Source organism: Bemisia tabaci, unplaced genomic scaffold (genome assembly GCF_918797505.1).
Source record: "Bemisia tabaci unplaced genomic scaffold, PGI_BMITA_v3".
Lineage (NCBI taxonomy): Eukaryota > Metazoa > Arthropoda > Insecta > Hemiptera > Aleyrodidae > Bemisia > Bemisia tabaci.
Genome location: NW_027311783.1, coordinates 33,177 through 46,149, shown reverse-complemented (window position 1 = coordinate 46,149; position 12,973 = coordinate 33,177). Strand labels below are relative to the sequence as shown.

The 12,973-nt window shown below is 40.7% G+C and overlaps 1 protein-coding gene across 1 annotated transcript in view; it reads right to left on the bottom strand.

Annotated features, from left to right (window-relative positions):
- LOC109040910 (uncharacterized) overlaps positions 1-12,973 on the bottom strand; it is a 63,398-nt gene that overhangs the window by 33,070 nt on the left and 17,355 nt on the right. Inside the window, exon 2 of the mRNA XM_072305958.1 lies at positions 6,096-6,145. The gene's annotated coding sequence lies outside the window, so the exon portion shown is untranslated. The remainder of the gene's footprint in view (positions 1-6,095; positions 6,146-12,973) is intronic.

Below are 12,973 nucleotides of genomic sequence, written 5' to 3'. Positions count from 1 at the left end.
CCTCTGTGAAGACTCATACGAAGAATTAATTTCTGATTCACCTTAAAACAAGCAACGGCATTCTTTAAAACATGCGGAGACGTACTTTTGAGCTAAAGAAATACTAATTGACTACATAACAAGAATAGAGCTAGTATCATAATCCTATAGGGTTTGACATGATGACACAATCACGCCAAATTATAGAGACACAAATCCTCGATGAGATAACTATTGCCAAACAGAGTATAGCTTCTGGTCTACTTCGCAAATTGAAGGCGAAATATCCATGTGCCCCTATTCATCGCCCCTCTGACGCAAGGGCGAATCTCAATTTCCACATGAGCCCAGTTTTACATATAAATCCATGCTTTCTAGAGCTCATGCGATAACCGAGGCACGCCTTTTGTCGGAGGAGTGACAAAGGGTGTTCATTCCGCTTCCCTTGCAATTTTTCAGTTAAAAAACACTTCCGAAACTCAGGATGCTTCGTTATCATCTCCTAATAGTCTAAATTGCAACAAAACAGCAGTTAGAAATTTCTCAGTCCGTCGGAATATTTTGATTTTTCTGCTGCTTTTATTTAACAATTCTCGAACTGTAAGGGCATTCGTCCATCAAGTGGATGACATTCAGCAAAAAGGAACCTGCGCGATTACAGTGTTTTTAAAATCGTACAACTTCTTTTTTTTCTTATTAAAAAATTCTCAAAATGTGTACATTATTTACACAATTATGTTCCTTAAAAACGTAAAAAAAAAAAAAAAAAAAAAAAAAAAAAAAAAAAAATTGTCGGGAAGCAAAAACCTTTGGCTATCTTGGAGATTTTTTGGATAATTATGAGGAAGCAACATTTTTACAACACTGTAACCGCGCTGATTTCTTCTTGCTAAACGCCATCCAAATAAAGAACAAAAACACTGGGAAGAAAAACACATTGGATCTAGAGTCCAGACTCTAAAAAAAAATTGACAAGAAAAAATACTCTTGATTCAATCAGATTTAAGCTTAAATCAAAAGGAAATCCGCTAAAATTAAGAGGCTTGGTTCTTGATTGAAGCAAAAATCCGATTGAATCAAGAGTATTTTTACTTGTCGATGTTTTTAAGAGTCTTGACTCTAGATCCAATGTGTTTTTTTTTTTTTTTTTTTTTTTTTCCAGAGAAGTTAGCTTGAATGAATACGATTTGAATAAGTGCGTTGAGCCGGCCTTTGGTTGATTAATCCGTAAGCCGAACCAGTGCATCGCCATTGCGATATGGACATCCTTGAAGCCGGTGATAGTATGTAAAAGGATATTGCTTCTATACGCAAGTGATGAGCCGGCCTTACGTAACGAGGGTAATCACCGCCGTGCAAAGCTGCTATACGCATCTGCGGCTATCCTGCCCGCTTTATTAGATCACGCAAACTAACGCAAAGTGGAGGTCAAGCACCCGAGTATCGTGTCTATTTTATGTGCATGTATAATCACCCGAGAGCACAACGTGAGAATTTCCTTCCTTTCGCGTCAGTGTCTCTCTTACTTTACAATTTTTCTCTTTCGTTCTCATTTACACGAATACGATATCCTCATACATAATTACAATTCATATGGGACGAAAACTTAAGTATTTTATACCGAACTTAAAATGTCTCCAAAAAATGACATCAGGAACGACAGCTTCTCGAAAAAGACCTCATTCGTATCTGAACATGTAGTACTTGACACGTTTAGAATCTCTTATTTTCATTCAGACCATACCGATGATCTGTATACCATGACCTCTGACCGTATCGGTTACAGTGGCGTGACGAGCTTTGCGAGCGTTGCGATGTATCGGTTGATGTGTCATTTAAACCTGTAGAACTGGATCGATGAACAGGACCTTTGCAACGAAACCCTTAATGATCGATGTTTAATCATAGCTTGAAATGGGCAATCACTGAAAAAAAGTGCTTGGCTCAAGAATGATGATTCTTGAATTTGCCACTAAGAATTTTTTTTTATCTCGATTTAAGCCGAATTTTTCATAGTACAAGATAAAAATGCTCGGATTAAGCAAAAAAGTAGTTTATATATGTGTTAAGTGGCAAAATTCTTGATTTTAGGAAAAATACTTCTTGGCGGCAAAAAGATTCCTTTTTTCCAGTGATTATCGATAATCGATCATTTACGCTTCACCACTGGTCGGTTAGTGAAACACGCTACCATTTTGTCGCTATCTTGGTCTCAAAATTGTATTTTGTTGGTACTAAAATTTTTGGTTTCTTGTTGTTTCTTTTCTCTCATTTTGCAAAGTTGAGATCAATGGTGCCATTTCGGTCTTTTTGATCAAGTTGATACCATATTCGTATCATGTTGACACCTACACGATTCGGAACGGACCATGTGGGTGACAACATGATCTCACTGTGGTACCGACATGATCGTTTGTAACATAAGTGGGTTTCTCAATTTCTTTTCCACGCAGGGCAATGTTAAAGTTAATAGACATGTCAGCCAGTTGAATCTAATGAACAATTTAATTCCCCAATTCTCTGAGAATATTTATAGCTGATGAGGAAACACACACTGAAAAAAAAGTAGCTTGGATCAAGCATGATGATTCTTGAATTTGCCGGCAAAAATTTTTTTTTTTTTTTGCTTTAAGCTGACTTTTTCTTGATACAAGAAAAATAATGCTTGGGTTAAGCAAGAAAGTAGCTTATATTAACCAGAAAAATTCTTGATTTAAGAAGTAATACTTCTTGGCGGCAAATTTAAGATTCTTTTTTTCCAGTGCACGCTCACTTTTCCCGGTGGAGACACAACTTTTAAGAGGTATAGCACATCACGTTTTGATTAATCAAAATCAGTCGGAACGAATCGCGGTACAAAAGCTGCCCTTTTTCAGTATGCGGTACGCGAGAGCTTTCGAAATGAAAAGGGACTTCCGCGGACATACCTGAGGAGCATATTAGCAGAGAAAGTTGCGGAAGGCCATTAACACGGATATCTCGTCATTTTTCTCGATGTTTTCGGAAGCTGTCACAGGTGACAGATGTCAACGACCAGTCTTAAATTGGTCACCCGCGGCGGACCAGTCATACCGATCTCGTTGAAGAGCGACCATCGAGAGATCATCCGATCGGACGCATTTCGCCGCCGTAAGGCGGATCGACCTTTTCAGCCGCTCAAAGTCTCCAAAGGCATGTTGCACCGTTGATCCTGCATTTCAAAACCAGATGAGCCCCGTCATTCCTGGTTCGACATCCGGATCACTATCGGAAGAACTCTTTCGTAACGGCGATTACCTTTCACGAAAAATGCCCCTGGCATCTGATCTGACTTCCCGTCCTTTGACTGGATGCTGTTACAGGTGAATTTATCGATTATCAAACATGGATGGCGTTCATAAAAAAGGGAATCAATTTTTGGGAGACAGTGAAGAAACGACGTATCTGCCACTGGTTCCTCCGCACAATTAGGTAAATGTAAGTGTGCTCCCAGGTGGTTTCTATTTTCGATGAATCATATCTATTCTTTGCCGAAATGACTTTTCTGCTTTGAGGTGTTGCTTTGATTAGGCAATTTTTCTGTAATTTTTGGCAAATCAAACCATCACATATGTTAATTTCATTGTAAGAAAAAGAATAAGCATACGAAAAATTTCTGAAGGAAAAATTCCGGTTGAGATTTCAAATTGGTTTTTTGCAAATGTTGCGGCACCACCAAGTTGCACAATCTTAGTAGCTTCGCAAAGCTAATAGGTACGTCGTTTCTGCAAAGATTGACTGAAATGGTGTTAAGGGGATAAACATGTAATGAAACTAAAAATACTAGCATTTTGACTGCGGGCAGGGGAGGCAGTACAGTTGAATCGTGAGCTGAGGGGCTTGGAAGATGCGTAAGTTCTAGGAGCGAGGTAAAAATCTTCAAAAATCCCGCACCTAGTAACTCCGTAATCTGAAGGGTTTACAATGTCCGATGTAGAGCAAAGCAACTGATCTTTCGTTTGGATGTACCTGATTTTATTCAAGTTTGGTAATTCTCTAATTTATCTAGCGTCGTGCGCCATATGCTCCTAAAAATTGAGTTTAGACGCCTAAAAATGGGGGGCGGATCTGCTTTTGGTGCCTAAAAGCAGGTACTGCTCTGGTCTCTGAAGCGATGGAAGTGAATTATTAAAACATTTCATTGCTCCTGAAAGAGTCAAGTTGGTGCCTAAAATTTAAATTTATCAGCCAAATGGCTCCTTGGCACATATCGAGTGCGCTCTGCCGGCGAAATGAACTACGAGCAAGTGGCCCGAAAAGCGGTTTCTCATCACAGTTCCGCTGCCCCACGGAAAGGCAGAAGGCCCTCAGTTGCAATTCCAGAAAGTTGGCAACATTTTTTTTCTTCCATTTAAATGTACGTAAAAAATCGACTCTTAGTGAAGCACATTGCCTCGCCTAAAATATCGGTAGTTGCGATGTTTCGATATTTTTAATGGATTCATACGGAGGAAAAACACTGTTGCCAACTCTCAAGAATCGCCATTGGGGACCTCACACCGACGACGACGTCGCGACGCCAACGCAAAGCGCGGTGAACGCAGCATGGCGGCCGAGTCGCGACCCAGAAGTCACGGCGCGGCGGTCGATCGCAATGCAGGAGTGGATTCCTCGTTTCTCTACATTCTCATTTACCGGCCGCATCACGCCGTGCCACCGCACCACCGCGAAGAGTTTGAACTTGGCCGCGGATCTGTTGCGCGGATAATGAAGCCCCCCCCCCCCCCCCCCCCGATCTTAGCTCGGCCGGCTGGCGCTCAGCATGAGTCGAGAGTGTCAAAGCGCGGACCCATGCCTGCTATCGCCGAAAGCGCCTGGAAACCTCGACTTAGGCAACTAACATCACTTGAATTTGCAAGTTCAACGAGTGCACAGCGAGTTTGGAGCACTGGAAAAAAAAAAAAAAAAAAAAAAAAAAAAAAAATCATTGGATCAAGAGTCCAGACTCTTGAAAGCAGTGACAAGAAAAAATACTCTTGATTCAATCGGATTTTTGCTTGAATCAAAAGGAAATCCGCTTAAATTATGAGGGTTGGCTTTTGATTTAAGCTAGATTCTGATTGAATCAAGAGTTTTTCCAGTGAGGTCAAATATTGGCGAAAAACTCGGCAGGAACAGGGACGGATTCACCATATGCGCAAAGGGCCGTATGCCAAGGGGCCCGCATCACAAAGTGTTTTCCCCTTTCCCCTCCGCACAAAAATTTTTTTACTTGTTTCCGATACTTATATATGTAATATTTTTATTTGTTTCCTACAGGCTTGTAGTTAAGTTAAGTGTATATTAGACCCTCTCATGTTCATTTTCCTCTCAGTGTGAGCTTAAAAAGCCTTAAGTTTCATTCTCAAAGGGTTAAAATCTCAAATTTTTACTTTTGAATGCATCCAGCATCTCACGTTTGTCGGTACGTCTACTTTTCTGTTGCTGCGTTAAAGTCTCTGAAATGATTCCGGCATTTTTCCGTCTTAGCGATCTCTCGTGTAGCTCAGAATGAGAAAATTTCTAATTAATAATGTCTCCATGTAATGTGGCAAGCAACTCGCGTTCGTTGATGCGCCTACTTTTCCAACGCCGCGTTAAAGTCTCTGAAATGGTTCAAAGCATTCTTGGCGATCTCTCGCGGTTCAGAATGATCAATTTTTTAAAAACCACAGGTCGTTGAGATGGCAATTTGCTTTAAAAGAAAATTTCATCGGTGGCCGAGTTCTTTGCTCAATTTCTGTCAGACTATGTATCATTGTGTATGATCTAAACAGACGTAGTGGCTTAGATTTCCAAATAGGTAGCATGAAAATTAAAACCGTCCCTTACATAGTTTGCTACGATTGTAAGGCTATAGATATATTTTTCTTTTTCCTTCTTAATGCTTTTATGTACCGTTCAATTTATACCGATAGGTATGGTCCTAAAATTCAAATCCTTATTTCAAATTCTGAATTTGTAAGTGGAGAATACGTGAAACAAATAGAGGGCAGTTATGTAGGAGTGCAGGACCTGGTGTAAGGAATTCAGATAATATTGACATCCCGTATGTGATGCAATATGCTGACGTAAACTTGCAAATATTCAAATTACTTAATCGGTATAATGTAAATTACCTTGGTCAATGACTTTCCAAAGTCAACTCATTGTGTGGCAGTCACAAATCCTGAAACACAAAGAAACAAAAACTTTAGAACTTTGGATATTGAGAAAAGATTAATGGACAAAACTATATATAGCATCTGAAAATTGCCGTACATAGAATGTAGATAGTGATAGTGCGGGACATTTTTACCATACGATGATGTGAGCTGGCAGCGCGGCCCGAGGTTTTTTTTAAGTTTCGCAGCGCGCAATTAGTTTCAATTACAGTTCCGAATGGGTAAGTAGGCCACCGTTTATCGGTGGAAACGTTAAAGAAGAAAATATTTAATTGTCATGCGCTAACCTAAGGGGCAGACATAAATATTCAAAGCTATACAAGCAGGCCCGCCACATCCCATCTCGGGCCCTGGTACCAGTTTTCTGGCCCGGGCCCCTAGCACAGAGGGGGGTCCGGGGGGCCTCCCCCGGGAAATTTTTGAAATTTAAAATATATTTGGACGCATTTTGAAGCTCTTATGATGGAGATTTTCCATCAATTTCTGCAGAATAATTACGCCTTTTTTTTTTTACTTTCAGCACCAAATACTTTCGAATTGTTGCATGCAAAATATCTATAAATTATTTTTTTTTTTTTTTGAGGGGGAAGGTGATACTTTTCAATTCTAGGGGAAGCCGGGCCCCCTAGACTCCCCCTTCGTACGTCTATGGCAAGGGAGTTGAGCCATTGAAGTCGAGGATGCCTAGACATCAGGAGCCCCCTAGCATCCGACAACGGAAGAAAATGAAACGCAGTTACTAAAAATACCATTCTACATATACTCAAAATCTTGAGATTAGATAGAAATCTCTAAAAAAGTAAGACTAATTTTATAGTGCCCTAGCGTGTTTTTGAAACTTTAGGGTAATGTTTTCACTTTTTCTTACGAGACAAGGGTTACACATGAATTTGTATTGGTTTGTCACCTGCGTCACGGGCCCCTCCAGGGCCCGGGCCCCGGTACCAAGGACCCAGTATCCCCCCCTTGTGGCGGGCCTGTATACAAGCGCCCGTGGTCCAAAAAATGTTTTTTTGGTTCGTGTAAGGTTCGCCAAGCTTGATTGCTGTCGATCAGCAGCGTCGTCGTTATAACTTCCTTTTAAGATGAGGCTATTAATTTAGCATGAATTAGCCATCAAAAAAAGAGAGAAAAAAACACTCAAGCAGTTTCACGTGTCTCTAAAAATAATCACCTGACCTGATGACCGTTTAACTCTCAATTTACGTATGAATTTTTATGCGTGGATTTTCCTCAAAGCTTGCCTCACCCAGTGGCAATCGTAGGAAGTTGGCAGCACGGTTTTTTCCTCATTTAAACAATTAGAAATGATCGAATTTAGGCGAAGCAGTCTACTTCGATACATCGATTGTTTTATATGTGTTTAAATGGACGAAGCCCTATGTTGTCGAAAGATTCGCTTTTAGCCGGAACAATAGCTTTTCCGACGGCCAGGAAACGTCTGCAGCGTTTACTCGCACAAAAGATACAATATTAGATTTAAAGAAATACATCAAATCGTAGTCATTTTCTGTACTAAATGTATATTTAATGTATCCATTACATTTTGGAAGTCAACCCTATCAAAACAATATATTTTTTTTTCTCTTTCTGTACTTTTCTCGCATTCAATTTCTCGGCCAATAATCAATTCATTACGGTGTCATATCCCATTTCGCTTTACAGTTTTAGTTAAAAACGTCGAGCTTGTTAATGTTCAAGATGGTATAGTTAGAAATTCAGACAAAGAATCTGAAGAGAAAATCGACGCTTCTTCGCTTGGTTGCCTACTTTGAAAGCTTTTACTACGAGACATGAGAGGTAATAAGGTAGAAGTGGTAGTTGTAAGAACTAAAGGTGCAATTTCAAAGATCGAATATAAGCCAGGCCAGGGATCCGACGCAGGGAATTGCTGGATCGTGACTGACTTGGAACAAAATAAAGGCTCTATAAATAATTAAACCCTCAGACAAATGGAGTAGCAGACCTCCTTAGGATGATTTTTACTGGAGTGTGAAGAGGTATCGTAGCTAGATCGTGTTAAGAAGAGCGTAAATAGGTGTTGTTCAACAATAAGTAAAAGCTGACGGGCAAACAAGGAAAGATTGATGAGAGTAGGTATGAGTGGTGCGTTCGGTTAGGGATGCTACACGATTCTCTGCTTAGATACATGGTTCTCCCTCTATTTTTTTCCTGTTTTCTCTGAGACGTGGCAACCAAGAGGAGGCTCTGGAAGAGTGACTCGCTTAGTTCCTGTGGGCAAAATTGGTAATTGAAGGTGTAGAATCTTTAACCGTGGGATAAGGAAAAACGTTTGGTAATGTACTCGCTGAAGCAAATATGAAGCAAATATGCTGCATTAATTCCTAAGAATTTTCTCATTTTCAGTTTTCCCGACTGAAATCCTAAAAGTTTTGTTTGAGGTTATGTTCTATTGTTTTGAACCAAACGATATATCGAACCACTATCGAAAACGATCTATGGATCGCGAGCTTGAACTTAGCATGGCAACGTGGGGGCGCCTCAAGTCGCACGGGCACACGTATGCAAATGTTAGAAATCGGACGGCGCGGCGCGTTCGGACATGAGCATCTGGCGTAATCAAACTGTGCCATCAACGAGCATTTAATTCTCCAACCGAAATATTTTAATTTCAATCGCGCACCGCACCGCGTCTACGCTCACCCACGTGTGAAAGCTGGGACCGACCACCATTAAAAAGCATATCCGAGCCACCGAAAGCCAACTTCCGCACTCGCCACTGCCAAAGTTTCATGAAAATAGGCTCTTTGGTACCATTGACGATCTAAGCTCCAAAATTAAGGTCATGCAAAGGTTCATTTTCGGGTGCGAATAGAATACTGTCACACGAAAAGGCATGCTATTACAAAAGCGGAGGTAACCTCCATCATACGCAATAAGAGAACAGAAAGAAAGATAACTCAACTCGTCCTCCTTTTAATTTCTTCTCGCATCTTCACCAATAATAAAGCCAACAACTCAATAGCCTCAATATGCACTCAGAAAAGTGAGGCAATGATCAATTTTAATTGACGAACATTATGGTTATATTGGCATTACCGTCGCTGAATTCCCAACTTTTTGATGTTTTGTAGAGCCATCTCAAAAAATATCGTGTAGCACATGAGTCAACCTCAATCCAATCTTTTTAAACGGGTAAAGCGTTCATCTCTTAGCTGTAAGTTATACAATAAATAAGATTAAACAATTTCTCCAGCTCCCCCGAAGCGTTAATCTTCCTGTTTCACTTATCGCTATCAACTTCTCTCAGCAGAAACACTGAATTTATTTGACGATGCTCTCTTATTCCACTTTTTCGCACTCATTCCAGATTCTCATCTTATTCCCCTGAACGCTATCAGTCAGTACCGTGACAACAAATTTTTTTATACATGCAAGACCTCTTGACCTAAAAACTTTTATAGAATAAAAACCGAAAAAAAGGAGTAACAAAAAATCACAAAGTAGCCCGTAAAGATTTGCATCTGATTTTCAGGACCTCATCACAATCACCCTCAGTTAAATGGACGTGAACATGAACTCACCTTGCATGAAACTCTCTTATGAGATGGATATCAGCTTTGTTGCCGGTTCTCATTTGGACGTATTTATAGTAAAAGGAACTATGTTACACATAAACTCTATGCAAAAAGTTCCTTTTAGCATAAATACGTCCAGTTGCATGAGAGAAGCTGAACAAAACACCTGAACCAGACACCGTGATCGACGATTAATTTAACCACATTTTGCAATTTGGAACGATAAATTCTAGCCCGGTTTAAAAACAACGTATGTGCCATTAGTTTCCCTATGCACATAAGTGTTTTTTCAGAAGAGCCAGAATTTATAGTTTCAAATTGCAAAATGCAGTCCAATTGACACCTGGAATTCGTTTGAGGAAACAATGTTCGTAAGCATCTATTACTGCTCAACGACTGTGCGTTTTGCCTAGGCCATTAACTGAAGGTGCACGTGGTCAAATCGAACCTGAATTCAATATCCTCGGTTCGAAACTGAGAAAGCTAATTCTGATCACGATGACCAGTTACCCAAATATACCGGAAGAGAAATGAAGAACTAGCAATTACTCTAATCGTTTGACAATAGCTGGACTACCTATTCGGAATAACGGTTTGAAAAGGGCACTCCTTCCAAGGTTGCGTCGAAAAGCATTCCCTGAAGTTTGAATGAATTTCAGCCTTAGAAGGAGGAAGTTCCGAAGACTCACATTCTTCAGCAGAAGCTGTCATTTCTTTTAAACGTTTCAGGAGTGCAAAATATAAACTCAGGTATTGATAGTTCTTTTTCCGTCTCTCAAATACATAACTATTTCTGCTTCGTTGAACTAATCTCTCACTGGTATGAGGAAGACCTAATAATCAGACAACAGGAAGGATTAATTTAACGTATTTATGCTAAAAGGAACTATGTGCATAGGGTTTGCGTGTAACATAGTTTCTTTTAGCAGAGAGACGCCCAATTGTGCGAGTCACTGGACGAAAGTGCGAAAGGGTGAAGAACTGAAGCCTGAACTGCCGTGCTGAGGAAAAACGTCGTATCGGCCTTCGGATGTTGTCAAATTGCATTTGATAAAACATGAATTTCCTTAGAGACCTATTCATATTTTCCCCCCAATTTTTCAGAGAATTGTGTGCGCATTTTGATAAAAAGTATCCGAAAAGTTCACGAAAAAATCTTCATAGTTTTCTTCAAAAATAAATATTTTACCCAGGGAAATTTGGAAACATTCGGATGTTCTTACGGCGTTTCTCCTCAAAACGGCAGTGAATTACTAAGGCATACGATCGTTCCGCGGGACGAAACGCGCGGGCCACTTTAGGCAAAGGTGCATTTTTTACACGCGGAGCGACGAAACTAGTTCCGACAGGTTCATTTTTTATTCCGAGTTATTTTAATGAAAGTGAAACTTCGCCGTTCGACTCTTCCACCGTGCTACAGAAAAACGTCTTAAGAACTTTCCAGTGTTGCCGAATTTTCAACGATAAAATGTGTATTTGTTAGGAAAGATATGAATATTTCTTCTCGGAATTGTCAGGTATACACCAGGCCAAATTGCCGATATAATTCTTTGAAAACTTCGAATTTTTCCAGGAGTGGAATGGTTGTATTTTATTTTTTAATTTTTGACGACTGTCTGTTAGGAAACTCAAAATTTCTTTTATTACCTACCAATTAGTTTTTATTAATATTATCGATTTTATCACTTTTATCAATTTTTATCCACTTCATCCCTTTCACACGTAGCTGGTACGATAATGACTAGACAAATAGTGCTCATGATCCAGTCAAAGGAAAAATAAGAAGAATAAGAAGATAAAAAAGTACAACAATAATTGGAAGAAAAATAATCCCAAATTTTCCGGAAAATTCCGGTTTTTAAAAACAAAATTTGACAACGTTTGAGTGTTCATACGACGTTGTTCCTTTCCTCGACGTGGACGTGTACCACGGGTGCAAGGCGGCAACGCCGCAGAAGTGCCTCGTCATTGTTGCTTGGTCTCGAAAACCTCAAGGAGGCAATTCGACGATGCACAAAAGCATTTTCTCTTTCTTCCTTTCGTCCTTTCGAGCTTTTACACGCCGATGGTTAATTCCTTTCATTTTTCAAGCGGCTCAAACCACGACCATGTCAAATGAGACGGCATCGTTTTCGTTTTCCTGCCTTTTCAAGCGGAGGTAAACGTGATGACGTTGAGTAAATCATCCTTGTTTTACCCAGGGTTAAACTTTGACTTTAAATTATACCATTTCTTTTCTTTAACGTTCATAATCGTGGATGTCGATGAGAGCGGGTAGTTATCCGTAGGAATTGGAACAGTCGAATTACCCCTGTCAAGTACGGCACGCGCGTCGCAGGAAGAATTTCAAGTTTATGCAACTATATAATTTTGCAATCTATTTCAGAGCGACATGATAAAGTTTTAATTTTAGAGGGTTTTGGAGTAGAGCGAGTAGTTGCTCTTTGCGCATGTAGCCTCAATTTGCAAAGAACGCTAATGCTGTTATTCTCAAGTGTTTAGTACTTCCATCGCTCAGAGTTCCGAAAAGAGAGATATTATTTCAGCTAAATCCAAGTGAAAGGGCCAAACTTTACTCGAAAGGAGATAACTTCGAGATCCACCCAAAGGCAGGGCTGACACTTGTGTGCAACACGTGTTTTTCTGTCAAAGTTTTCGGGGAAAGTCGATTTTAAGTGGGAAATCCTGGGAGCGGGAAAGTTCACTAGCGTAATTAGAGGGTTGCATGGACCTAGCTGCCTAGAATTAGAGTGCTGGTGACCCCATGCAGTAGAAAAAAATTGACAGTATGCAGCCGCCAAATACTTGTAGACTCCGCAAGGGATAAAAGGGTCCTTTCCCCTGCTGCTCACCCCCTCCCCGAAAAAAAATAAAATGAAAATTTTTCCTGTAACGCTTATGGGAAAGTTCTCACTTAAGTTCATACTCGCCCTACATGTAACCCGCAAATGGACACCACTTTCTATGGCAAAAAAGATGAGCGATCGGACGTGAACTTGGAGCTCGGCTAGATCCCAATTTGACGAGGGGGCTGGGGGACCGCGGTCGGGGGGGGGGGGGGGGTCCGGGGGTCGGGCTTAATTCGCAAAGGCCTTCGGCTCAATTCTCTCGAGCGAGGCGCGATGCTCACGATGAGCCGCGCGTACGCGAGGTTGCCATTCCAGCAAAAGAAAGCACGGATTTCGCCTGGTTTTGCGAGGATCCCGGGGTGGCCGCGGCAACGGTGGATGCGGGAATGGTGTCGCGCGCTGGTCGGCCGCCCGCCCGCCCGCCAATGACGCTGGAATTGATTAC